This window comes from Falco rusticolus, chromosome 9 (genome assembly GCF_015220075.1).
Source record: "Falco rusticolus isolate bFalRus1 chromosome 9, bFalRus1.pri, whole genome shotgun sequence".
Classification (NCBI taxonomy): Eukaryota; Metazoa; Chordata; class Aves; order Falconiformes; family Falconidae; genus Falco; species Falco rusticolus.
In genome coordinates this window covers 32,233,993-32,261,891 of record NC_051195.1, presented here as the reverse complement: position 1 = coordinate 32,261,891, position 27,899 = coordinate 32,233,993, and the positions used below count along the sequence as shown (strand labels likewise).

General features: G+C 40.3%; 1 long non-coding RNA gene across 18 annotated transcripts in view; it reads right to left on the bottom strand.

Moving 5' to 3' along the window:
- Positions 1 to 27,899, bottom strand: part of LOC119153594 — a 115,512-nt gene that overhangs the window by 26,388 nt on the left and 61,225 nt on the right. For 17 of the 18 annotated variants that reach the window (XR_005106174.1, XR_005106173.1, XR_005106176.1 and 14 more), the window contains exons 2-3: positions 16,204 to 16,315; positions 1,699 to 1,836 (exon numbers count right to left, since the gene is read on the bottom strand). This is a non-coding gene — a long non-coding RNA (uncharacterized LOC119153594). Of the gene's footprint in view, positions 1 to 1,698; positions 1,837 to 15,059; positions 15,117 to 16,203; positions 16,316 to 27,899 lie in introns of all 18 variants that reach the window. The other variant, XR_005106178.1, reaches the window with a different exon arrangement.

The window sequence follows — 27,899 nt, the reverse complement described above, 5'->3', positions numbered from 1 at the left end:
GGAGTTTCTACTCAGAAACTGTATCCAATTCCTTTGAGATGAGTTCACCTAGTTAGCCAGGATGAACTGCATCCCTGAACTATATCAGCAGGCATGGGGGAAAACTACATGTCTTCTGAGTACGTGGATGAATGCATGTAATGCTCTTATTTTGAAAGTTTCCTCTGGGTTTGACTTTCTACTTCAACTTATCAGGCCCTTCACTAGCTGGTAGATATCCTTTGGGTAGTAAAGTATTGCTCATGGTCATACATCATCTGCGGTATTTATCATATATACTTCAATTCATCCCTGCAAATTTAAAGACTAATGCTATACTCAGTCATGGAGGCAACACATACAGAAAACAGGAAACAGCATGGGGCTGCCTCCCTAGGAAAAAATCTCTATATATCAGTGCATAGTTATTAACTTCATTTGTTAAGGAATATGTCATGATCACAGCCACTCTGTAGGGTTTACAGCATCCATTGATCTCCCAGGGAAACCCAGCAAGTAATTGAATTTAACTATTAGATGCCAAAAAAACCCCTGAACAACTATATATTTGGGTTTGATCCTCAATTATTTTAATGTTATGCAATGAGACAAAAAAGAACATGAAAAATGTCAGTCAAATGACAGCTATAATCACTTCTAAAGAAAGTTTTTTGTCCTCTGTTTTGCGGGGGTGTATCTTTAACCTGTTTCTTACCCCTCCTTTGTATTACGTTCCTGACAATTTTCAACATAGGATATCATCTCAAAGCTTTTGAAAATGTATTTATTCATTTGGAAATATCTGACTAAATTGTTTTTATTTTTCAGGGTTTACTATTTTTTTCTTCCCATTTACAATCTGAAAGATTTTGGCCATTATCATTCAGTGTCACCAATTCAACCAACCTAAACCAGCAATTTAAAAAGAAATATTTTCTGGAAAAAACAATAACAAAAATTTCCACCCCAATGCAACATATTCTCTCTCAGTCAAGGAAATTACACCCTGTCAGTTTGTTTGATCCCATATTTGTACAAAACATATTAACAATCTTCCTCTCCCACTGTCCAAGTAAATTCTACATTCACACACAAACAAATTGTTAGATTATACAGTATATTAGATTAAGACCCTAAAAATGTACAAATCCCAGCAGGGAACTAGCACTTTCTGCTAGAAGATCATTTCAGTTTGCTCCCAGGCATTTCTCACCCAGCAAGAAATTGAAGCAAAATGTCAGTAAAGTTTGATATTTTGAGATGTAGCTGACAGGAGAATTCTGGCCTGTCAGGTTGTGGTAGGTTTTAAAATATTTTCTGTGTTGCAATTTATTGATTAAAAAAAATTTAAAAAAGTAAAAAATAAAATGGCCAAGTGCCATCAGTCAAAGTTTTAATATGATAAGAATAATTATGTTCCTGATCCATTAAAGTTGTGACACACGCTCTATAAATGCTTCAGGGAATAAGATGCAATATTGTGATGGTAAAACCTGTATATGTTGAAGGGAAGAGTGCCACTAAAATAAAGGGAAACACTGCAAAGAAATTGAGTTTTTATGAGGTGAGATATGGCAGGTAAGCACAATGAAATGCTAATTTATATCCTTCGCAGTACAGTCCTTGCTGCTACAGCAAGAACTAATCTTCTTCTGTCAGTGGAGAAGAGTAAATGTTGGAGACAGATGACACCGGGCACCACATCAGTGATGAACATACCTCTTTTGGAAGTGGTCTGATCAGCCCTGTGCCTCTGCATCAGGAAGTCCTTAGCTGTTCTCTCCCGAAGACTTATCCTGACGTGGTGCAAGTTTCCACAGAGCTGAAATGTCTTCCTAGTTCCCTGCAAGATCAGACCTGCAATGAGAAAGAAAAAGTGGGAAAGCATAGAGCAGCTGATTCCTAGTTTGGAGCTGTTAGAAAATGGACACAAGGATATTTGAGAAGCCCTAGGACACCCTGAGGCAGGCCAGGAGAGCTGAACAGGACAGGGACAGATTCCCTGCAAGGTGAAGGGGACCACACAGTCCCTTCCTCCAGCTCTCTTCCTCATCAGTATTATGGTTGCACCTAGCCCTGCTGGAGCTGGGCGATGGTTTTATTTTTAATTTTTAGGCAGATGGTCTGTTCTCTAGCCCTACTGTGATTTTGTGTTGAGGACCGGCTCATATACTTTGTGTATTTTCACACCCAGACATTGCAGTTTGATAAACCAGACCATCTCATTCTAGTGCTTTCTAAATGAGCATTCAGGCTTTTTTAAAATGGCACGTTTGATTTCAGAAAATGTCTCTTTTAAGAAAGGAGACTTTTTCTTTATGGCAGTAGTTTTTCAGTCCGGCAATGAACCAACTCCCCTCATTATTCACCTGACTCCAGCCTTTTACTAACACACTGGAATCACACAGAACAGGATCTAGGACACATTCTTTCTACCCACACAGATATGGTTTCTGGGCATTTTCAGTATCTTTGATTGCTTCTTTGCTCTAGTGAGAACTTTTCTGCTTTTATACCCTTCACAGATGAAAAAAAAGTGAGAGGGCAGTTACTTCCAGTGCGTGGTTAAGAAGAAAATAATGGGAGTTTGGCTGCATTATGGAACAACAGAATTATGTCTTTCCTCCTCCTTATTAATCCTGGTGGTGACTTAAAATGCATGAGGTACAAACTTGGGCAGTTTGGAACAAGATAAGAATGACAAGATTAAAAATAGAGCCTTAAATGCTGTTCAGTAGTTTGGGAGCATGCTTCATTATAACCTGCGGAGGACTTCAAACAGAAAAGCACAGCTGCTTTGGATTCCTGTCCAGAGAAACCACAGATACACAGCTTGCATAAAAATAAATACGTTGCATATTAAGGAAATGGCCTGTTATTCGCCATAGAAACATTTTAATCTTATTCTTCCTTCTTTTGAATCATGTTATAAAGCCTCAGAGTTGTTCAGTCACATTCTTGTTGGAATAATTTTCGTGCCTTTGACCAATGAATGACTATAATTACTAGCCAGGACACAGATACAAGAGCATCAGCCACATGGGTTATTGCTTCTAGTCATTTACTAACTAATTCCAGAGGGCCAACAACACATCAGTTTCCCCTCCAGTAAGCCCAGAACAACCCCTGACTCCTCCTTTTCCAAGCACAGTAAGATTTTAGATTGCTAGTACCACACACCCCACCCACCCCAAAAAAAAACCCAAAAAAAAACCCAAAACCACAACAACAACAACAAAAAAAAAACAAAACAAAAACAAACTCCTCTAGTACTGTGCATCACAGGAGATCTCAAAGGCACAACCAATGCTTTGGGCCTGCAGGATGAAGACATCCATTAGGAGCAAATAACCAGATGTTGATACAAAATGCAGTATTTCCCCCCCCCAAAAAAAAAAAAAAAAAAAAAGTTAAAAACCCCAATGGCCACTGCTAATGTGCCTGAGGAATTAATTTCTTCTTGACTCGAACTCTGGAGCCTGTTCTCTTTATGCCAGTGTGAGCAAGTCACATTAGTCTGGCCAGGAAAACGTTTCTTCTTTCTATAAGTGGTTGCAAGAGTTGTGGCATAGGAAGGCACAGACCCCAGGTAAGACCTTTTTGCATACTTAAGTACCGGTTATATACAACTGCTTATCCACCCAAGTTCTGCCCTGGAAAATGCCTACTTATGACAAATCACCTTTGCAGCCAGCTCACACTCCATCAGGCTGTCCACTTGCTCCATGCTCATCTGAGGAGCTATCTTCTTCCCCCATACTTAAGCTGTGGGAGGCTTTGGGCATGCCCCTCATTGCAGACAGGTGTGCACAGAATTGATTTGCAGGTGATCTCAGAGCACTACATTTTAAGACATAATCACACCAACCTGGCACCCAGACAACAAACAAAGCCTTTTCTCAGAGAGGGTCCTTACAAGAGCAGCTTTTTTCCTACGTTCATGTCAAAGACATTTCAGCCAGTGCAGAAATGGAATATTGAGGAAATATTCTGGCATGGCCAGGTGCACAGTCCTGTATTATGTGTAAAAGTGTGTAAGAGGTGTAAAACTTCTGTTAGAAACCATATAAATGACTACAAGTGCATCCTAGACTGAGGAGACAGAAGCCACCAATACGAATGACATCCCACCCTGCAAAGGTCTCCGTCTCCAGATGTTGACAAGTTGCTACAACATCCCAGCAGCGCCAATGCCAGAATGAAACCACTGATCTCAGCACCCTGAGGAGCAGGGAAAGGGGAAGCATAACACCAGGAAAAGGGTAGAAAGCAGGAAGTGTATGTATAACAATTCTAACTATATTATTATCCTTTCTTTTTCGGTAATAGTTAGATCAGGACTATTAATGAAAAGACTTGTTAAGATTCTACTATATTAACAATAAACTCTTGGTTTTATATATATACATACGTGAGGTGTTCTTTCTTTTTGCCCATAAAAGAAGGTTTTTGAATATAACACTTTTCATAATACAGATCCTTTGTACTCTGAAGTCCTTTTTGGAAGTAGAAGAAAACATTTCAAAATTCACAAGCATGGATGTTCTCATGGTATTTTCAGCCCAAGTACAAGCAGCTTATAAAAATCTCTTGAGAAAGACTACTCCCTTAGTAACAATTAATCTAAATGTTCCTCTACCAATATCACTATCTACTATATCACACTAAAAATTTATTAGATGCGTAGAAAAAATATCTACTGTCAATCTGGAGTGTTTGAAATTTATCTTACTACACGATGCTTAACAGTACATGTGTTTTTAAGGAGGTTGTATGAAGCGCTTTTCAAATGCCTTCACATTTTCAAAGTGAAATGAGGTGTTTAATAAGATTCAGTTCAGTATTACTACTTTTGGTCAAAAACTGCATATTGGGGAAAATATTACAGTTGTTCAGCAACTCAGGTCTCCACATTACAATGACACATTCTTGACATGTATTGTTTTAGGCCACATGTAAGGTTTGATGCAAGAATTATTAGGTGATGTTCTTTGGATTGTGCAGCTTAGGAGATCAACAAGAACAGACTTAAAATCTGTGCTTCTACAGATCATATACTGAACTAGCAACATTTATAGAGGATGACTTTTTTATTTTTTTTGATGAAAGAAAATTGCTTGGAAGTTGCGAAACACTTGATAAGGTTAAAAAACTGGGCAGCATAATGTCAGTGCAAACACTAATGAATATGAAACCCAGTAGTAACACATTACAAATTCTGCCTTCACAACACTGAACCCCAGAGGACCTTAGCTGCTCCTTGCTGTGAACGCCATGTTCCTTAGCACAAACCTTAGCATCTCCGTTTCAGTCTCCCATCTCAGCCAAAAAGGCAAATGTCACAATTGCAGAGTACAAGGAATTACTTCTACACATTGCTGAGTTTTAATTTTACTGCAAAGAAAAGCAAAACCAATGATTTAGCACCACATGGACACAGAATGCTAGATGTGTTCCTAAAATTCTGGGATCCAGATCTATGCTGGATTAATTTATGTAGATCAAAGCATGAAAATAAGCAAGGTGTTCCTGCAGACTGTGGGTTGTGACACAAACTCTGTTCATAAAAACTCCCCAAGAATTTCTTCCTTGTGTCTTTTTCCTCCTTCCCAGGCATATTTAATGTGTGCTACTATTATTCCCCCACATCTCCCTACTTGGGAAAGTGATGTTGGAGACTTTTAGGAGTGGAGAACATAGGTGGATGCAGCTGGGAAGAGGTGACCAACATGGGGTGGTATCACAGGCTTAAGCAAAACCGAACTGCCCACACAATATTTTCAGGGCTGCTCTGTGCTCAGACCAGTGACTTGCAGCCACTGGGTGACATCCCCTGCTCCACTGTTAGAGACTCTGAAGCCAGTACTGCTGGACATGATATACTCTTTGGGTAAATAAATGCTTCTGATATCTCCATTTTGGTGCTGATGGAGCCAAAAGAACAAAACAGAGAACAAGTGGGGCACATGAAGAACACTTCATCTTGGGGAGCCAAAAAGGACTTTTGAAATAACTCCTTTCTATTCATGTAATGAATAATGACCCACCTAGTGGATGAGGGAAAGGCTGTGGATGGTGTCTACCTAGACTTCAGTTAAAGCCTTTGACACTGTCTCCCAAATCATGCTCCTGGAGAAACTGGCTGCTCATGGCTTGGATGGGTGTACTCTATGCTAGGTTAAAAGCTGGCTGTCTGGCTGAGTCCCAGGAGTGGTAGGAAATGGGGTTACATCCAGCTGGTAAAGTGGTGTTGTCCAGGGATCTGTGCTGAGACCAGCCCTGTTTAATATCTTTATAGATGATCTGGATGAGAGGATCAAGTGCATGCTCAGCAAGTCTGCAGGTCACACCAAGATGGGGGGAGTGTTGATCAGCCAGAGGGCAGGAGGTTCTGCAGAGGGGTCTGGGCTGGCTGGGCTGATGGGCCAAGGCCAATTGCATGGGGTTCAGCCAGGAGCAGTGCCGGGTCCTGCACGCGGGTCACAGCAACCCCACACGGCGCTACAGGCTGGGGCAGAGCGGCTGGGAAGCTGCCGGGCAGGAAAGGCCCTGGGGGTGCTGGCTGATGGCCGGCTGAAGGTGAGCCAGCAGTGCCCAGGTGGCCAAGAAGGCCGACAGCATCCTGGCCTGTATCAGAGACAGTGTGGCCAGCAGGACCAGGGCAGTGCCCGTCCCCCTGTACTGGGCACTGGTGAGGCCGCACCTGGAACACCCTGTTCAGCTTTGGGCCCCTCACTTCCAGGGGGACACAGAGGTGCTGGAGCGTGTCCAGAGACGGGCAACGGAGCTGGGGAAGGGGCTGGAGCACAAGGCTGATGAGGAGCGGCTGAGGGAACTGGGGCTGTTCAGCCTGGCCAGGAGGAGGCTCAGGGGGGACCTTGCTGCTCTCTACAGCTCCCTGACAGGGGCTTGCAGGCAGGTGGGGGTCGGTCTCTTCTCCCAGATAACAAGTGATAGGGCAAAAGGAAACAGCCTTAAGGTACACGAGAAGAGATTTAGATTGGATATTAGGAATAACTTCTTCACTGAGAGAGTCATCGAGCATTGGAACAGGCTGCCCAGGGAGGTGGTGGAATCACTGTTCCTGGAGGTGTTTAAAAAATGTGTTGATGTGGTGCTTAGGGATGTGGTTTAGTGGTGGACTTATCAGTCCTGGGTTAACCATTGGACTTGATCTTAAAGGTCTTTTCCAACCTAAATGATTCTATAATTCTAATATCTCCTCCTCTGTCAGGAGTGGAGAGTTACAGAGAGTGGCAGGAGAAAGAAGTTAGCACCTTGAATCAAAATTTGATTGTTGTCTAGGCATAAATTAAGCTGTAAACTTACCCAGCCAGAGAAATTAGTTGAGGGAAATGTTGGCATTTCCAGACTGGAAAAGAAAACTGACATCCGCTCACATGCATGTCTTGTTTCAGTTAAGCAGCTCACTGTTAATAGTCAAAGCTGTGAGGTAGCAGATATCCAGCTTGCCAGTAATGAATAACAAATGCGCCTGCTTCACACTGGGATGTCATTTCTGTTGGGGTTTGCATTCAAAATTTCAAACGCTATTTCCATCCTCACTGAATTGCAGAGCCACCAGAAATACATATTTCTTCAGCTGCATATGTAAAACCTAAGCAGTGCTACAATGGAAGGCAAACCCTTAAGCACTATATACCAGTGGCCTCTTGATGATTCCTTGAGCTCTTTCCTCTCAGAAACCAGCACCTGCCTCAGAGACAAATCATCTGCATGGACAGTGATCAACCCTTGTGGGAAGGAAGAAGTCTTCATAGCTCTTCAGACTTTTCCTTTGTCCTGGTCATAATTACAGACTCAAAAACTCTGCTGGTTTTAATGTACTGTTGGAGAAACAGGTACATCTCCTGCATATGTTGATTGATTGTGTTTTATGCACCTAAACCATTGATTTTCAGGATGAGAAACTCTTCTCATGCAAATCCTGTGAGTTTTCAACTGCTGGAACATGCCATCCTGGAGAACACTAACATAATCAGTTAGCAAAGCTCCAAACAAACACAGATCCCCAAAGAGGTGGAGAGACAGGGACAGAGACACAAGACACCTAAGAAAACTGCAAATTATTAATAACTTCAGCATAGGGTAAATGAGATTATATTTACAAGCTCTCTGAACAGAGGATATAGTTCAGATGAAGATAACTGTTTCAAGGTCATTTACGATCAGCCCCTTACACAAATATCAGCACATATAAACATGAAATCCACCTTTTGTGAAGACAGTCTCCTTCGTTCAATACAGCAGGAACACTGCTCAGCAGGAATACTTTGAGCAGTTTTCATCAATGAATGAAAAAAATATTTATCATCTGAGAAGAATACACATAAAAACATGTCTCTAATGGAAAAAAGCAGGTTTGAGAATTTTGAGGAGGAAATAGAGTAGCAGTCTCTAAAAAGCTATTGTGGAAAAAAAAAAAAAAAAAAAAAGAGTATGTTCTCCACGTTGTAGGTTAACATGTGAACTGGGTAAGTGAGATTCACATTACCTTTAAAGAGGAACTTTCCAACAGAAAGGAAGATGAAGGACTGAGATGGACATCCTGGGAAGGTAACAAGGATGAAAGTGTTTTAGGGCAGACTGGACAACTCTCATTAGATTTAACACTAGCACAGATGGATGAATTAAATGACCACTTGAAATTTTTTCCAACCATATGACTTTATGAAATAAAGTGCATTTGTGGGAACTGAGCATTTCACTTTGGCATGTGCCTGACTAGTAGTGGATATAAGATGAATTAAAGACTGAGCTTGTGATGAAGGAGAGAGAAAGGTGTTTAATTCTTAGCTTCCTGGGAAAGGATCTATTCACCTTTCAAACTTGGGTAATTTAGGTAGACACAAGATGTATGATCCAATGCTCTGTAACAAGTAAATGGCAGAGGAGCTTTTAAACATATTTATTTCTGAGTCATGCATTCAGCTCTTCCGTAAGGAACAGACTATTTGAAGATCAATCTTTAAGTAGTCATTGATGTGAGCGACATTTTCTTACTCTCACAACACTGCAACTGAAAGTAGTTCAACATAAGACATTAGCATTTTTCTCTGTATCTACAGCCTTCACAAGATCTCGTGGCAACACACATCTCTGTGTGACACTAATGAATGTAGTATTGATGCCTCAAAAAAGGTGCATCTCTAGCAATGGGCCACAACAAAGCATGACTTGGTGTAGCTAGGTTGAAAGTGCTCCAAGGGAGGTTTTGGCTTTGGGCATCACAGGGAAACTGAGCTTCCCTGTATGCACGGTACCCTTTCTTACCTTTTTGTTTAAACAATGCTGAGACAAAACCTAAGACTATTTATACAAAAGAACTTTTGCCATTTCCTGATGTCTTCCAAAAAATCACACTTCAGAAACAGGACTTGGCACACAGTATTTTCTGTACTTTGTTTGCCTTGCTCCAGAGAGTTAAACAGATTGTTATGATAGCAGGGGCCTCTGAAAACCACAGGGACATATACAATGGTATGCGATGTGCAAATGCTGGAGCTAGAAATAACCAACACAATACAACTGCCTAACATTGCTCAGAGCTGCAGACTTCGTCCCAAAGTAGTACAGGGGCACTTGCATGATGCTGTCTCTGAAACACCCTGTTCTGTTTCTGCAGACTAGTCCCACTTTCTTAATCTGACTGTATGATCTGTGCCACTGTTACCCCTAGATCATCTCTCATTGCCTAGAGCATACATAGCCTAATTCAGGTAAGATAATGTCATCTCAAAGGAGAAAGGGGTAATGCAAAGCCTTTTAATGTTTGTTCACTTCAATGAACCTTGTGTCCTGATAACAGTGACAGAAATCGAGCTGAGGGGAGATCTGAAAAAGAAACGGAGTGGTTCAAACAGAAAAGGAAGCCCTTTTTATAAAAGCCATTTGGAATATATGTATGTGAATATTACTTTAAGCCTTTAGGAGAAAGATTTATGAAATATATGTGAAAGCAGAATATCTCTGAAAACATCTCCAGGAGACTGGCAGAGGAGGGGATTTATTAGGTGGGATTTCATTGTAGGAAAATAATGAAAAATGTAAGAATTGTTCAACAGCAAGTTTGGTGGCATACCTATAGCTTCTTGCCACTCAGCCATAAACTGGGAACGGAGCATCTTAATTTACTAGAGAGATTTTACAAAGCAGGAATTAGTACAACATAGTGGGGCAGCAAGACTGAACAGTGTGACAGACACTTATCGTTGTGCAAGTCTGACAGTGCAGTCTCATCTCAGTTTAAATGCAGTCATTATGGGCTTTTTAAGGATACTGTAGATTTTAAATTGTACTGTATCTACTCAGTAAAATGTAGAAAACCCACAACTGTTAGTTTAAACACTTCTTTATATTAAAGCCTGTAGACTACCATAACCACCCTGCACTGCAGACAAAGTCTGAGGGAAGCAATTGATCAAGAGCATTAAAAATATGTTGATGCCTGTAGTTACCAATTTATCATATCTACCCTCCTGCTCTTTTTTGTAGTGAAATGAATGATGAACCCATTCCAAATCATCAATTCCTGTAAAAGGTATACCTCCAAGTAGGAACATGCTAAAGGATTTATAAAGAGCACAGTAGGCCTGGATACATTGTCTTGTTTCACATTGCTTATACAAGAAACCTTAAATACACAACTTGATTGATCTGTATATTTCATCAAAACTTGATTTAATTTATCAAGGGGAGGATGCCAATTTGTGTCACCAACAGATAAAGTCAGGTTAGAGTCGAGCTGCTGGCTCAAACCCTGTTTTCATATTGCCTTTAATTGTACTCCCTATTCTCTTTGGCTAAAGGCACAAGTGTGAGACCCTTCTCCTCCTTTTTAAATGTTTTCTGAAAAGTTTAGGTGAACAAGACAGTAATGTCACTTACTCTGTGTCTGCACAGGACTTGCATGATAAGTGAAGTTGCAGGTTTGGTAATTTTTCAGCCTCAATGCTATAGTAGTGATCTTTTCACAGCTCTGGAGAAGTCTGATTAATCTCTGCAAACTGAATTAAGGTGGAATTTGAGGATTTTTACAGCAGATATGAGACCTAAAGCCTGTGCCACATCCTAGTGGTGCACATAGCCTGAGATATGCAGCCCATGACACAAACAGGAGTTGTGTATCTAAATTCCATAGTAACCTTCAAAAGTTTGTGTCATTTTTATTCCTGTCCCTTCTTTCAGCTGATATTTTTCTCCTTCACTTGACCTCTAGATCCCTCTATTCTTTAGGGCAGTAATTCTTTCTATTAGCAGCCGTGAAATCCTTCCCAGTTCTGCCCCTACTCCTCTGAATTGAGCCTGAGTGTTTGTCAGCTCAGGAATCATTTCAGGAAATCCTTGCTAGGGGAAGGGACCCAGTCCTTACTCATCTCCCTGACTATCAGATATGGGTGATATTTCTACAGACATCTCTCAGATGAAAGCCTCTTGCAGCTTATGAGGCTTATTCCCTGATCTGACATCTGCTCACTACACAGAAACAGTTCAGTAGTCATCTTGTTTGCCTGCAAAATAAGACGTCCAAACTCAAAGACAGGTCTCCAAGTCAGCCTAGTTTTAAGCACCTGTGTTTTCCACTGATTTAAATGAAATATCAGAAGAGCTATGCTCTTATGAATTTCATTCCACTTTCCATGAAGTGTCTCCATAAGTGAGAAGATGTATAATTCTGAGCCTGATTTCAGTCTGATTTAAAAATGCAATTCTGTTCTTTCTGCAGCTTTATTGGAAAAAATATATTTCTGAGCTGTGTTTTCTTGCTTTTTCATATATAATTAATTATAAGGGAGGCTTGTTATTTAGGGAATAAGATACTCTAATGTAAAGATGTCACATCTGTTAGATAAGAGGACAGTGAAATCTGAAGCATTACCTGTGGCTGAGCTGAATGCTGATATTCAGTGGCTCTGATGTAATTAAAGAGTACATTGCTCAGTCTGGTCAGGAACATAGGAATAGAAAACACTATTTAGAAGAGGCTGGATTGTTAATACAGAGCCTGATTCAACAAAGCACTTGAGTATGAGCTTCAGGTTAAGCACACATTCTATTCTTCCTTCTACTGCAAAGCATGTTAAAGTGAGCGTATGCATACTTGTCTTGCAGAATATGTTAATTATGTTTAAAAAAATAAAACTTGCAGGGCCCACTTCACTGAGATCATCTCATAATCTTTAACATGTCTATCCTCCCAGTCCTTCTGTGACAGAAAAACCTGCTATTATCTTCATTTTTTTTATTCCAAACAGGATGTTGAAGAACAAGAGAAAAAAGACTAAGATCATGGAATTATTTAGCCCTTCAGTACCCCACTGATTTTGATAATGTGAAGGCTCCTAATAAACTTGGACAATTTTCTGCCAGTAGGAATAAGGTACTCTGAATTATTTTAGCAAATATGGGCCAAAAGTCCTAGTCCTGAAAGGTGCTTTGTGATGTTTTGGGATCCCAGCAAAGCAGCTGAGCTTTCTTCTTCAAACAAATGCAAAGTGAAACTTAAACTCACATTTCCTGATGCAGAGCAGGACACGTTTACCATACATCTAAGGTATCCATATTTACCAAGGTTACAGTAAATGAAACATTCTTAACATCTGAGCTTTTAGGTTTGACTCTCACCAAGGTGTCTTTCTCAGACTGTCAGGTGCTTAGATGTCAGTCTGAACTTGGTCCAGAAGAATATGCTAGGTAAAATTATACACAGATTAAGTAATCACATTGCTGAAGTATTTCAAGCTCCACTTAAAATAGATTCATAAGATACAGTTGGCTTGTTTTATTACAAGAAAAAGAGATTAAATCTAGAAGATTTGGGGAGAAAAATGTGTATCATTTGTTTAAAAATGAAGTATTACAACTGATGATCCAACATTTTTTCTCTAGAGCTGAAGGAACTTAACAAGATAAAAATAAGTCATGGAGAGTTTAAAAAGTACTCTGATACCACATTGGAAATGGATGGGGGGGGGGGGGGGAGAGGGAAAATGTTGATTAATATGATAAACTCCTAAATTAGATGAGTTCTGTTAATGATTTCATTCCAAAGTTCCATTTGCCTAAATCTTGGTAAAAATGCTTTATATGAAACACTCTTCCACAGTCATTGAAATCAATCAAAGTTTCAAAGATGGCAGTACAGTCCTTTGGCTGAAAATTCTTAGGAATTGACTTTAAATGTCCAGCATCACAACACAGTACACTTTCCAATTTTATTCTTGGTTCCAAGAAACCTGCCACAGGGCAGGAAAATGCTTCTGACTTCCATTAGCCTTTTCAGTAGGACTGTCATAAATTTCTTCCCTATCCTCAGGATACATCAACAGGAAGACAGACCACTGTATGCACAAATTAAAACTAATCTGTTACAGAGAAGAAAGGTAATTTTGTTTCAGTGCATTTGTCTGTGTGCATAATTTATTATATTACAGACCAATGAGTTTGGCATGGAAGAAAAAGAAAAGAGTTGACTAAAAATAATAGAAACTACATTCTAAAAGCAGCTAAAAGTTCTAATTTCCTAATGAGCTCATTTAAACCAGGTAGATGACTGTGCTCTTTGTTAAACCAATTGAAAAATAAATTGCATTTGGAAAAGCTTGCTAGCACAAATCCACATAGAAGAGGATTATATTCCAAGGAAAATATGTGAAGCATATTAGAATAAGAACTGCAATGACAAGAACACAATCAAGCAAAATAATATTGGGAGTAAATACAAGAAGCTTTGTGATGAAACACCAATCATAGAGTCCTGAAAAATGACCTAAATGGCTATCTCCAGGGTTGCTGCTTCATTCCATGAAGTTTATTTTAGGGTTGAGAAATATTTAGTTGCAGATGCTGCCTTCTAGCTCTATTAGGAATTGAGACAATGGCAAAAGGCTTAAAACATGTTACGAGTATAGTATGGCTAAACAAGCAGACACACTTGATATAGTCCTTCTAGTTACTGTTATTATTATGGCAATACTTATACGTCCTGTCAATCTGTGATTAGATTAGCTCTGCTCAAGAAAAACATAGATGAAATAAAGTAGGAAATGCAGAATGTCATTTTGTGGAAATGAAATTTCTGTCTACAGAAATACCCCATGTGCGTTCAGCTGAGATTTCACTGGGGAAGAGGGTCTGGGGAAGGTTTGATAATACGTAATGGAAATGTGTAGCAAGGCTTCTTTGATTTTTCATTTCAGACTGGATTCTGGGCATCCATTCTGCAGATTTAAATGTAACATTGAATGCTGAAATAGCTCCTATTTCTTCTTTGCGTTTTTAAATCTGTCCAAGCATAACATAATTCCACCCCCTTTCTCCCCATCATTTTCTGGTTTTAGTCTTGATCAGAAGAAAAGTAACTGTCATTACCTCAAAACCCTTCCTTCTGACACATTTGCAAAAGGGCTGCTCGGTCCTTCCCATTAGAAGGCTGGGAAGATTAGATGGAGGATGGATGTGGGTGCGGCTGGGTTACATGTACACACTGGGGATCAACGACAGAAACAGGACCAGAACTCAAAAACCTGAATCCAGGTGCAGTGTTACAATCCTGCACCAGAGCTGATGTCGACAGGGAAATAACTCACATCAGGGGATAGCTGAAAGATTTTAAATGCCTGTCATATTTGGGAACAGTGCTACTGTAATATTTAGGTCCACATCTTTCTGCTACTCCCTTTCCTGTGCTTCAGCTGCAACCTGTTCAGAAAAAGGACACCCTCTTTCAAACCTTCTCTTGGAGCAGTTCTCACATTGAGCTCCATTAAATATTTCCAAGCAAGTAAGTTGTATTGAGTCCAGACTCATTTTGTTTTCAAACACACAGACACATGCTCTTAATCTAAATACATGGTGAAAACAATGCCTTACCCTGCATGCAAACAAAAAGAAGCATCTATCTTTTATGGAAATATATTATTGATATACATAACACAAAGTAAAGCAATACCTATTTTTTAATGTCAACCCAAGCATCAGTCTTGGCTTTCTAAAACACCTAAACCCCCATATAAAATGTTATGTATATTCCCAGTTTAAAGAAAAAAAAAAATCCAAACCCTTAGTATTCAACGACAGCCTGACATTATTTACTGCAGTTGCTTAATGGTCTTCCACTAAAAAGAAAAAAAAACCCCACAAACAAAATAACACCCCCCCCCCTTCAAACTAAAAATAAAATTAAATTTATTAAATAGCTTAAATAGTTCAAAAAAGTAAATTCCTGCCAGCTAAGAGATGGTCAGTAGGGTAGAATAGAACGTGATTTCAAGGATAGGCTCTTAATCTGTCTCTTAACATATTAAAACTGCTGCCAGTCCTCCTGGACACCTTAGCACCAAGAACACTGGTGTGACCATACTCCTATCTAATCCATGCCAAAAAAACCATCAGCTTCAGCAAGACAGAATGTGGCTGCAAACAGGTAACAGAGTGAAAGGCTCTTTGCAAGCAGATATAAGCTCTCCCTGGGTGCACTCTGAACTTGGGTGCTGAACAGTTGCTGTACGCCCAAGGTAACAAGACTTCCTGAATGGCAAGGTGTCTTCCTTCAGGCTCACCTGTGTGCCACTTCCCTAAAGCTGATCTGTACTGCTTTTGCAGGTATTTAGAGCACAGGCAAATACCTAGCATCTGTCTGGAAAAAACAGGTATAGCATCCTAAGAAGCAACTGTAACCTCAGTAGCTTGAGTGGGAGCCATTGGAACAGCAAAAGAAACCTGTCCTTGTGCTGTTCCATGGGTCAGTAAATGACCAGGGGGTTACATTCATTACAGTTTAAACAAAGAGAAAGAATCTCACTGAACATTTAATCAAAGTCAGACTAAATCCTAACTGATATTAGCAGGGAAAGCTAAACAAAGGCAAGGCAATAGTTTTGTTTTATTTAAAGGATGCAAAAGGAAACCCATTTGTCCCAAAGTAGGTCAAGAACTTTCAAAGAATATTTGCACTTTTCCTTTGCATGTAGGGTTTGTCATGACTTTGTATAATTACTGCAGTATGTGAAAGAGTGAAACTTTTAAAGAACTCTTTTGTTGCCAACTTTTTTGAGCTGGTTCAAAGCACTAAAGCTGGTATTTATTGTACAGATACACATTAGCTGCATTTCCCCAAACTTAGCGGGCTGGGCAGCAGAGGCAGTTGTTTTCTTTCTATGCCTAGCCTGGACAGTAGTGATGGGTTAGTAGTGCAGAGCTTACCCAGTCTTGTGCTAAGGCTGCAAGTTCCATGTGCAACACAGCAACTCGGTTGTCATACTGTGGATTTCAGGGTGAGGCAGGAGGTTCAACTTCTCAGGCATGTTGCTGAGACCTGTGCAAGTGCAAGTAGTCTGTTATTGCTTTATGATCTAAAAAATTTCAAATAAGTGTAGCCATACTGATGTTATCTGTCTATACTGCTGGCACTCTAAACCCAGTGATGTTGTCTCTAATAAATTATGAAAGTATGATGGGTATTTATTATCTTCTTGCCCTCCGTACCCTTCATGGAAAAGGTGGAGTGGGGCTTTTGGCAGAAGAGAGTTTTGAGAGAAGTCTATATCTTGGGAAGTGCCATCGCAAATGAAGATTTAACAGTGAGACCAAGGACTGAAATACCTCTTAAACCTCCACTGACTGCAAATGTATGCTCTTGCCAGGAAGGTGAGTGCACCCATGGCCAGAAGGAGCACCCACTGACATCTAAAATGTAACATTAATTGTCCCCTCGAACCACATCTATGCAGATCAACCCAGAGCTGATTACTACCTTTCTGTGCTTCAGATTTCTTTCTTCCCTGAGATTTCCTGATGCCTGTGACAGCCCATCCAAAGTGTCCCCCTGATGCCAAAGAACACCGTTCTGCAAAGGCAGCACCGTGGCAGGGGATCAGTGTCACTTTGACTTACCCAGGGGTGCTTTCTGCAGCCGGCTGTCAGCAGGCTGTGAGGCTTCTCTCCTCATTACTGCCCCAGGTAGGGATGTGGTGTGGGGGCAAGCACAATGTATTTGCCTGTTATGGCTGTGCCTGCCCGGGCACTGGAATTACCCTCCTGCTGACGGCAAGGGAAGAGGGAAAATCAGAAACCCTGAAAAGAGAACACTTTACCCTTTCTCAGTAACTAGAGATGTATTTAACTAGAGATGTATTGTGCCCACACAAGGGAAGGAAATTTCACAGGTTCTCTGACTACTTTCATCCTTTGGGCAACAAAATGCAGAAGTGGAAATCAGTAGGACTTCTTGTGAGCAGATAAAAACCAGAAGGGAATTTGAGGAAGGCAAAGAAAGTTAGGGATTCTGTCAATCAATACGTAGGTGTTTTTTCTATCAAATGATACTGAACATTTATGATAATCCTCCAGGTGCCCTAAAGAACTACTATTATGTGACAGACATGGCAATAGACCATTAATTATGGGTTAACAAATACCAGTTACATCAGGGTGTTGACAGAAGCAATTTGATAACAGAAACAGCACCATTGTATTACAGGCAGAGGGCCAAGGGCCATTCCCCTCTGGCTGGGTCACAGGCAATTCCCCTTTCCCCATTCAGAGAATAAAGCACCTTTCTGTTGCCATGTGGTCCAATGTGGTGGTCTTTCCAGTCAGAAAAGAATCAGTCTTTAACAGCTAAATAAAATCAGCAGGTTGACCTGGTCAACATAGTTACAAAGACACAAATACTGTTGAATGTCTCAGGTTTTGGATATCTAAGATGAGATAGATCATTGATGTATCAGACCATAAAGGAAATCCTCCTCCTGACAAGGAGCCTCCAACTTATATTTCCAGAGTTGGGATCAGAAACAGCAAGTTCTTTGACCCAGAAGTTTAGTACAAATCTGAGTTGCTTACTTACACTTCTTAATCCTGTTCTTTCATAAAGTCATCCTATACTCACAAGATTCTATTAAAATATTCAGTGCCTTCCACTCCAGAGATGGCTGCATTTCACAGGTGAGTGAAATGATCACCGCATGCAATATCTGTAGAGCACTTGCTGAACTTCTGTAAACTTTATTATTACTGATTCAATCTGTGTAAGAGGAAAAAGGGCGTCCAAATGGCACTTAAGATGGAATAAGGAGCCCTTCATAAAGCTATTAAGAAATTAATAATTACAGGAAGACAGATGTAATTACATCCAGAAGATCAATGCAGCTTTTAATGAAGAAGAATTTCAAGACCCTAAATACAAATTGAGATAAGAAACTTCTGAGACTTTCCCATGTACCCCCTGCTAGATAAACGTAACCAGACAACAAAGGAATTCTGATGTTACATAAGACAAAATTATTCTGGGGTCCTACCAGAAACATTGAGGAAGCTGGTCTGAGCTCCAAAAGCATGTCTTATGTTGATATATGATTATGCTTGATGTTTACAATTGGTCCTAGTAAGAAAAATTTTAGTGTGCTCACTGCAGATGGGGAAAAGATATAGAAAGTTGCCTCTTGTTCAATACAGCTTCTGTTTCTCAACGGAGATGAAAATCCTTAAAGACTCCTCAAAACTTAAGGAGTTGTAAAAAAATCATTGCTTTCCACCCTAAAGAAATCTCTATTTAATGTCATGCAGGTTATCACCAACCCTTGCTTGTGGTTAGAGCTAGAAGACATCAAAGGACACTTGCATGTTGAGTGTCTGTGTTAAGACTGTAGCTTGGCCCAGGAAGAGGAGGGACAATGCCATCGCTCCCTCGCTCTCCTTCATTCGAATCCCCTGGGCTTAGTGTGGGCAAGCAAAACATGATCAAAAGAGCAATTCCATTGAGCCAGAACTTTTCTTTAATTCCTCTCTGCTGTGGAGAAAGTATACAAAAAGGAACAATAATAGGTGACTCGTATATAATGAGGAATTATACAGGAACATGAGCACAGAGGAAACCAAACTGAATCAGCAAGCCCACACATGATTTAAAGTAAGCCTACAAACCCCAACCACTCCACTTAATGTCCAGCAATGAAGCAGATGCCCTTCACACAGGCACATACACACTACAGACGATTGAGTGCTTTGTCAAAATACTAAAGAAAAAAAAAAAAAAAACAAAAAAAGAAAGAAAAGAAAAAAGTCCCTAACCAAACCAAACAAACCCAGAGCATCATACAAACAGAGCAAGGGGGAATACGCTATTGCTAAAATTCTAGGGTCCTGAGAAAGAGCTGAAAATGGTGATACTTGGAAGGAGTGTAAGCATCAGCTACAGAAAAAGACAAACAAATAAAAATAGGGTTTTTGCCAATCAGCTCTGGAGAATAAATTCTTTCTTGACCTTCTCTCTTTCCACGCCTTCAGCATTCCAGTACCTCTCTGTGCTGTCCTTTACTTATGACTGTCTCCAAATCCCATAGATTTGCACCCCAATAGGAGAAGTAACAAATAATTCCATACTTGCAACATATCTCCAGTAAGTAAAAAACTTAATTAAAAGCAACGCTTTGTCTGATCAATGGGGGGAGTTGGAGGGGAAAAATAATCAAACTGTTCTTAGCACAAAACAGACATTGAAGAATAGCTGCAGCTAAAACATTGCAGAACATACTGTGGAGAACAATTCTTCACTCACTAAGAAGGGTGGGAGCGAGCTCTGCTCCAGACCTGCAGCTGTTACAGCTCTGCAGACTTTGCAGGAAGCATGCTAATTTGTACCAGCCAAAGATCTAGCTTACAGGGGAGTACGTTTGAAGGAATTTCCTGGTCAATACCTGTTTGAAGTTTGTTTCCTGCACTCATCAGAGAAGTTCATTTGTTGTGATGGCAAAAATAAAAGCCTCCTCTGAAGAGAAAGAAAATCCTCAATTATCAAACTACTGGCTTCAGCAGTACTTTCTGAGAGAGAAGGTAAAAGGACAACCTTTCAAGAGGTTTTGAGGATTAGTGGGGATTTAATAGAAAAGGTACTGTAGACAGCAACTTGTGTCAGTAATTTGAGACCTGAATGGTCTGATTCAACAGGACAGAAGAGATGAGAATCTGACACTGAAAAAAAGATTCACCGAAACCAGAATAGTAACAGTATGAAACAGCAAGCCCAACTTCCTTTTCATAAAGTCAATGCATATTCTCTTTCTCAATCTGCTTCAGATCATGGTTACAATATTACTTCTGAGTGTACATTTGTCAGTTGATAAACATTATAGACAATATGTTGACTTGTAATATGCTGAGCATCTGGCTATGGGGTTCAGCTTGAAAAAACTCCCTGTTCTTAAAGCAGCAATATGCTTAAAAATAGAAAACTTTCACTAGAAAAGGATTGCTTAGCACTGTATCAGATGCAGCCACAAGGTGTGTAGAAAGAGGTACGGAATGCCCAGCTGGGAAACAGGATGTCAGGGACTTTGTCTGCTCCCAGAAAAGGTCTTACATGGTATAGCCCTCAATAGCCAAGATACATAAGATTATTGATAAGAATTTGAAATGGAAATTTGCAAAGACATAAGAGATGCAGAAGACAGCAATTTAAGCACAAGATTGTCAACCCACCCATATGAGTTTCCTCTTAGTGGTGAGTTCTTTTTATTGTATTATGGGAGAGACTTTTGCCGGGCCATGGGTTTTCGAATAGGACTCAGAACCAGGTTGTCCTTCATACACAAGAAGTTATCAGACTTGACAGCCTTCTGTCTATAGTATTCCCAGATGGGAATGGAAAGGGATTAAATCCAGGAATAGAGTTTACAATGTGACTGTACTATCCACTGGGTTACTAGGTCAAAAAACTCCAGTGGGTTATTAATATTACAAACAATTTCCTTGGCTTTACTTATGAGCCAAGAATATGAAAAAGATATTTCAGATTGAACAGAACATTTTGTATGATACAGAAGACATGCTTTTCCATTTGTTTCAGTAATAACCCTCCCCAATTAAACGTTATCAGAGCTGGTATTTCCTTTAATTTGTTGGTGTGGGTATTGGATGAAAAATCAATTGTTAATTTCAGTACACAAATAAGTGTCCTCAGCACTTTTTTGTAGGATAATGAATGTACTTAGCATGATATGAACTTCAATGACAAGATCTCTGTAGGGTTTTTTTGGGGGGTGTGTTGTTTTTTGTGTGGTTTGGTTTGGTTTTGGTTTGTTCCTTTTGACATGTCTCATGTATGAGACTTAGCAGAAATGTTACTATCTCAGCCTGCTGCTACACTTTGCTATCAGAAACCTGCCTGACATGTTCCTGTGATGTGGACAGAAAAATCCCCTCTGAATTGCTTTGATTTCCATTGTTCTGTTCTTCTTTTAGGCTCTTCTCCTCCTCCTCCCAAAAAAGGACTGGTACTCTTTGGGCAGCACTCATGCGGCACTTGGAAGGTTATTCACTAACTGAAACATACTGCATTTGGGCAGCCTTACCCATACAAACTTCTGAAGCAGGGATAGGAAAGAGCTGACCATGCATCTCCAGTGCTCTGTCCTCTGAGTTACTGGGCAAAAAGAGGAAAGGAAACAACCAAATCTAATTCAGCTTTGGAACTCCTACACATTGATTTAAGTCTTCAGGGACAGTCTGTGTTATCACCGAAGACAAAGAAGCCTATCCTATGTGTGTCCAGGACCACTACATTTACAGTCCTCTTTGTCTTCATTAGCTCTCAAATTATTTTACCACAAAGGGATAGCAAAAATGAGGCAACATCATTTAAATTCACGCCACTACCTAGCCATACAGAATTGCAATAAGTGTTGGACCCCCCATACATAGTCAGTCTCCAACAAAATCCGCTACAATCACTAAAGACAGGGTCCTGCAAAGCATCCAGAGTTTCTGTGTGTGGTCTGGCAGCCTTCCTACTGTGCCAGACTTCACAGGAGTCCCGTATGAATCCCTAGGCTCTCGGCCAGGACAGCCAGATACAGGCTTTGGGAGCCTGTCAGCTTCCACTTTGGAGTCTGGCATTGGTTGGTCTGTCTGCATTAATGCAACTGAAACTGCAAGTCCATCTGTGTGGGGTCACCTATGTCCTGGTTTTGGCTGAGATAGAGTTCATTTTCTTCTTAGTAGCTGGTTCAGGGCTGTGGTTTGGATTTGGTGTGAAAGCAATGTTGATAATACACCAATGGTTTTGGTTGTTGCTGGGTGGTGTTTGTGCTAAGTCAAGGACATTTTAGTTTCTCAGGCCCTCCAGCGAGGGGACTGGAGGGGCATAAGAAATTGGGAGGGGACACAGCCGGGACAGCTGACCTGACCTAGCCAAAGAGGTGTCCCATACTATGGGACAACATGCTGAGTATATATAAGCTGGGGGAGGAAGAAGGAAGAGGAGGACTTTTGGCATTATGGCATTTGTCTTCCCAAGTAACTGTTACACATGATGAAGCCCTGCTTTTCTGGAGGTGGCTGAACACATCCTTGCCAATGGCAAGTGGTGAACAAATTCCTTGTTTTGCTTTGCTTGTGTGCATGTCTTTTGCTTTACTTATTAAGTTGTTCTTATCTCAACCCTCAAGTTTTACATTCCTTTCTAATTCTCCTCCCCATCCATCTGGGTAAGGGGGGAGTGAGCAAGCAGCTGTGTGGTACTTAGTTGCCAGCTAGGGTTAAACCATGACAACCCATAACCTGGGCAAAGCTGGAAAGGTGTTTCAGATAAGTCCACTTTGATCTTATCTGTAGCTATAATAAAGCATTGGTCTGTAGTGGCTGAAACTGTTTCAAGAAGCATTTGAGCCTGTTGAAGACTGTCCTAGGAGCTCAGTTTATGCTACTGAAACAGGATTGAAATGCATGAGTCATGAGCGGTGGCGGTCTGAACAGGTGACTGTGCTCTTCAGTTTTACTATTACAAAGATTACTTTTCACTACTCAACACCTTCATGTACTAAAGAAGAGAAGACATCCTACTGACAAATATTAGCCATGCACAGGCATAAAAAAATTATGCTGATTAAGCAGCTGGAGTCTCATTGCCTATAAAGATTTTTTTGTCTTTCATTCATATTAGAAATTACTATGATCACCTCGTTGCCTTTTCCCTCCATCAAAATGTTCAGGACCTCTTAAGATTTCTCTTACTTCATTTCCAAAGCAGTAATATATCAGTCTATGCAACATAGCTTAAACATGCCCATCGTATGGATGGTAAAACAATTCTGATTCTTTATCAACAAAACCATCATTTTACTTCCACCTCCTTTCTCCCTCTTCCTCTAGTGCCCCTCTCACACTCTCCACGGTACATTAGAAGGAGCACTCTGACAACAACAGAATTCATTAGTCAAGCCAGGTACTGTGGCTTCATAACTCATTCCCCTTGTTACTCGCTATTGAGTCACGGGGCAGAAGGTGGGTGTCTTGATCTTGAAGGTAGGACAATGATATAATCTATTTCCATCAGGTGCTGGAAAAAAGGTTACAACCTGCCTCATACAGAATTCAACTAGGAATCACAGAAAGGGGAAGTAAGTTTTTGTTAACTCACATAGATGCCAGAATGCTTTCAATCTATTTCTGTTTCATCTCTTTCTTCCAAAAGATTTTTAAATAATCACAACATTAGATTAGTGATTTTAAAACAGTAGGTGATCAATTTCATTTCAATGCCTGGGGAAGAAATTTAGATTCCCTGATGTTTCATGGAAAACACCAGAGAAGATTCAATTGAGAAGCAGTTCTGACACTAACTAAGTTATCTACCCAAGTATTTCTATTACACCGCTGTCTGGGCATTTTTGTATCATGAAGCATTTCCTGCTTGTTCAGTACAAAATGTGGACAGACTCAAGCAGACAGGGCTTCCCCTGTTTGTGTCTTCAAAGGCAGAGCTGTACAAAATTAAAGTTAGTGTTTGATATATTCTATTTGACTTTTATTTCTAAATATTTGAGGGAAAGACATTACAAAAAATTAATTTGACATGTCTGGTTTTTAAGCCAGTGAATGCCAGGAGGGCATGCGAGGTTGTCTTCTGTTAGAAATTATCAGCTGCCTCCATAGAGGAGAGCCAGATGCTGATCTAATGCTGTGTTAAAGTAAAAAGCAATTATTTTTTTTTTCCTTGAAACATTCTGAACATTTTATTTCCTCTGATATTTGGAACAGGTGAAAATAAATTTTCTTTCTTTTCTTATTTGTATTCTATGCATATGTGTGTGGGTATAAAAATCAAACTATCTTTAAAAGGTTGATAAATGCATATGTAGAGAAGATAGTATTTGGAAAACAAAACAGTTTTACCAAAAAAAAAATAAACATACTGATATTCCCAAATCTAGACATGTCATTTAAATTTACTGTTCTAACAAATTAACCTTTTGAGGCAGTTTGACCTTTAAGTACCTGAATTTTGTGCAAAACTATATCAGCTTGCAGTGATAGCTTGATTTTCTGATGCTACCATTTTTCCTGATAAGTCAAGAACCATCTGGAAGAGAAATCCATGTTCTGATGCTTGATGGAGATAATTTCTTGCACATGGATTTATGTCACATATTTATGTTAACATTACCAGATCTATCAGTTACTTTCCATAAAGTTCAGGTTCCAGAAGTTCATAGGGGCATTGCTGAATAATTGAACCCATAGCTTCTTTGTGTCAGTCAACAATGTTTTTGCTCTAGCTTCATATTCATTGTGGCCATAAAGAGAGTTAATGAGAAAATAAAGTTGAAGCTGCATCCTCTGTGCAGTTGGCACATATTTGATGGGTCAGATGGTCTTGCAGGAATTGCTTATTACTTCACTAATTTCATCTACTGTCTGCATCACATCATTAATCTAAAGTGCAAGATCTTCACTTTAGGAGTTTGAACTGGTTGGAAAAGGAGGGTCTCATGGTAAAGATACTGAACAAAGGAGATATTTACTTCCCATCTTCCATTTCATGTATTCTTGATGGAACAGTAACAAATTCAGATCTCCCTGTTGGTGGGTGTCTCAGAGCTGTATTGTAGATTGTAGACTGAGAAAAGGCTTCTCAGCCAGAAGATGTGATGAAAAGAGTGGTCAAGCCGCCTTCTGAAGACCACATCATAAACCTGAGGTCAGCACCTGGAGAGGATGTTAGGTGCACGGTTTAAGAAAGCAGTGAGGGAAATTCCATCCAGTAATTGATGCAAAGTCTTTTGCAAAGTAGCTGACACAGTTGAATTTAGACTTGCAGCTTCTAGTGATTGGCACTGAAATGGTGCCCAAGAGAAGCGCTGACTGCTGCCCACTCTACCTTTCTACCAGACTTCATCACCCTCTTAGCTGAGGCAGCAGAACGAATGATGTGTCCACCTCTGAGCCTCTGCAATTCAAAGCCTGATGTATTCACTTCAGTGTCCACCTGGAGAGGTGCCTAAATCTGTGGAGGTTACATCCATCCCTCCCATGGACAGCGCAGGGTTCACAGAGCCAGCTCAAGTTTTCTCAGCAGTGGAAGCAAAAGTAAATGTTACCCCTCTGGGCTGAAAAGTGATGCCAGCCCTCTGCTGTCCTGGGAAGCAGAGAGGAAGGAGAAGGAAGGAGGACTGGGACAGGCACCTGGCGTTAGAGACACACACAAAGCTGTGCTGCCTGTTTTTGCAGCTCTCCTGAGAGTGGGATGAGTGACATGGTGAGAAGCCACATTCAGCACAGCCATGGGTCTGAACGCCCCAGTCCCGCTCAGCAGCGAGCAGGGATTTCTGTAGCTGTGCCACAGCAGTGAAGCCACAGCTTTCTCAACAGCCCATCCCAATGCTCAAGGAACCTCTGCCTGCTGTGCCATCACCTGGTCCTTCATTCTATGTTTTTAGGAGGTGTTGCACCAGAGCTAGCTTTAAAGTAGCTAAAAAATACTGTGAGCATGATGACTGAGGCAGCAAGAACTCAGCAGAGACCGGCCAGCAAAAATCTCCATCTTTCTCCTCAGTTCCTCTAAGCTGTGTGGGGCCGGCAGCTGGCCAGGGCACAGCAGCACTCTCCTGCTGAGGCTGCAGAGCAGGCAGAGGAAGAGGAGTAATTTAGCCTCTTTGGTTACAAGACGTAAATGAATATAATCCTTTTGCTTGTTCAAGGTGGAGGCATGTATGTTCCTAGGCAACCATGGCTTTTGGGGGAATTTTGGAACTCTTTTGATTCTCTCTCCTAAGGCATAGACTGAGACCTGACCATTTCAGTTTCCTACTGAATATTTATTACTATTTTCTGCTGCCTAATGCTTGGTACAACTGGTCCTAAGTTCAGTGAGGAGTTTTATGCACCGCCACTAATACAAACTATGCCTTAGCAATAGTAATGATGAATTCATAGTGATAGAAAGTGGAGATTTCCAGCTAAATCATAATAAATTCAATAAACCTAAACCTGGATAACCTACCGTGCATTCAATTACAATGCTTGCCTGCCACAAAAAAAACCTGCTTACTAAAAACCACCACCCCATCCCCCAGAAAAGAAACCAAGCTGTCCTTCCAAGGAGATTACTCCTTTCTGCCGCCCCCACCTACCGCTGTTAGCCCAACAGCAGAGAGAATACATGTGAATTCAAACTAGGTCTTCCTTGGAGGGATGCAAAGGACAATCTAATGCATAATGCTGTGGGAGTGATTTGTAGTTTCCCCCAGAGCGTGAGCTGATTTGTTATGAATAGAACTCAGCCTGCTGCTCTGTTGAAAGCCGAATCTATGTGACTGATTTTCTTTTAATGCATTTATGGTAAAGAATGATCCTGCATTTGATTGTGTGACTGATCACCCTGACACATACAGCTGATATTCTACCTGTGCAATCATAATTTTACATGTACTGAAAAAAAGAAAAAAAAGCTATGGCTTAGCTGACTGCCTTACTTTCTCATTTCGCTAGTGCAAAGGCCATCTGATTCAAATTCTTTAAAAACACATCAGCTGAAAAGCAGCATTTTGTGTAATCATTTTAAGATTGTATTTGCAGTGTGGTTTAAAAGGATAGCATATGTGGATTTTGACTTGAGAAGCCACTTATTTGAAAGTTAGAACTTGGTTAAAATATCTGGGATTATATAATTAATTCTTGGATGTTCTTGTTAATTAATGAAATTTTTAAAATCTTGTAATTTTCCTTGAGTAACCAGATATAAACAAAATCAAGTTTTACATTTCAGGCCAGAAACTTACTGTCCCTGGAGGACTAGGGGAATTAAATCCTGATGTATGAAGTCATCTCTATTCCAAGTGCTTAAATAGTCTTTTCTCTCAGGATCTGAATAGAAATTATTTGGCACAATATAGTGAAAATAAACCCTGTATTGTCCTTACCTCTGCTGGCCTTCTTCCGTAGATGACTGTTTTACAACTGAAACAGCCCTTCTACACAGCGACTTCTGTGGCCAGGGACAAGACCCAGAACAAAGTGGTTCAAAGCACAGGTAGAGTTTTCCTGACATGGATCTGGCCCACAAAGGAGGAACACTGGTGAGTTCCCATTCTGCAGGGGATGTGAAACTTATTTCATAAAAGTGTAGACACCTGAGAGAAACGACATCAGATAATTCACCCAGGGCTGACCCATGGCTAGAAAAGGAAGGAGATCTTTAAACAGGTGAAAATGACAATGGATAGAGAATAGAGCATAATATCTTTCCCTCCTGTTTTCTGTGCATTAAACAGAGATGATATCTTGGTTTTTTTCTAAGGAACATCATTCAACTAATTCCATGCCATCACTCTCCCAAACCAGAGAAAAGACTAGGGAGGATGTAACTACTAGAACTGGCCAGAAGTGACCAAATCTTAGCAAAGTTTGGTCTATGTTGTGTTCAGATACACGTGCTCAGAGAAAAGTCAAAGTCATCCACCATTCTTTCTTTAGTAAACACTTCCTTGTACATTTGTTTTGGTTTTGTTTGCTGCATCACTATTACCTGAATGATCTAACCAGCACATTCAAAAACTACTTCTCCCCACTCGTAATCATTTATATGGATGACTCTGGTATCAGTCATCTGGGAGACAGTCAGT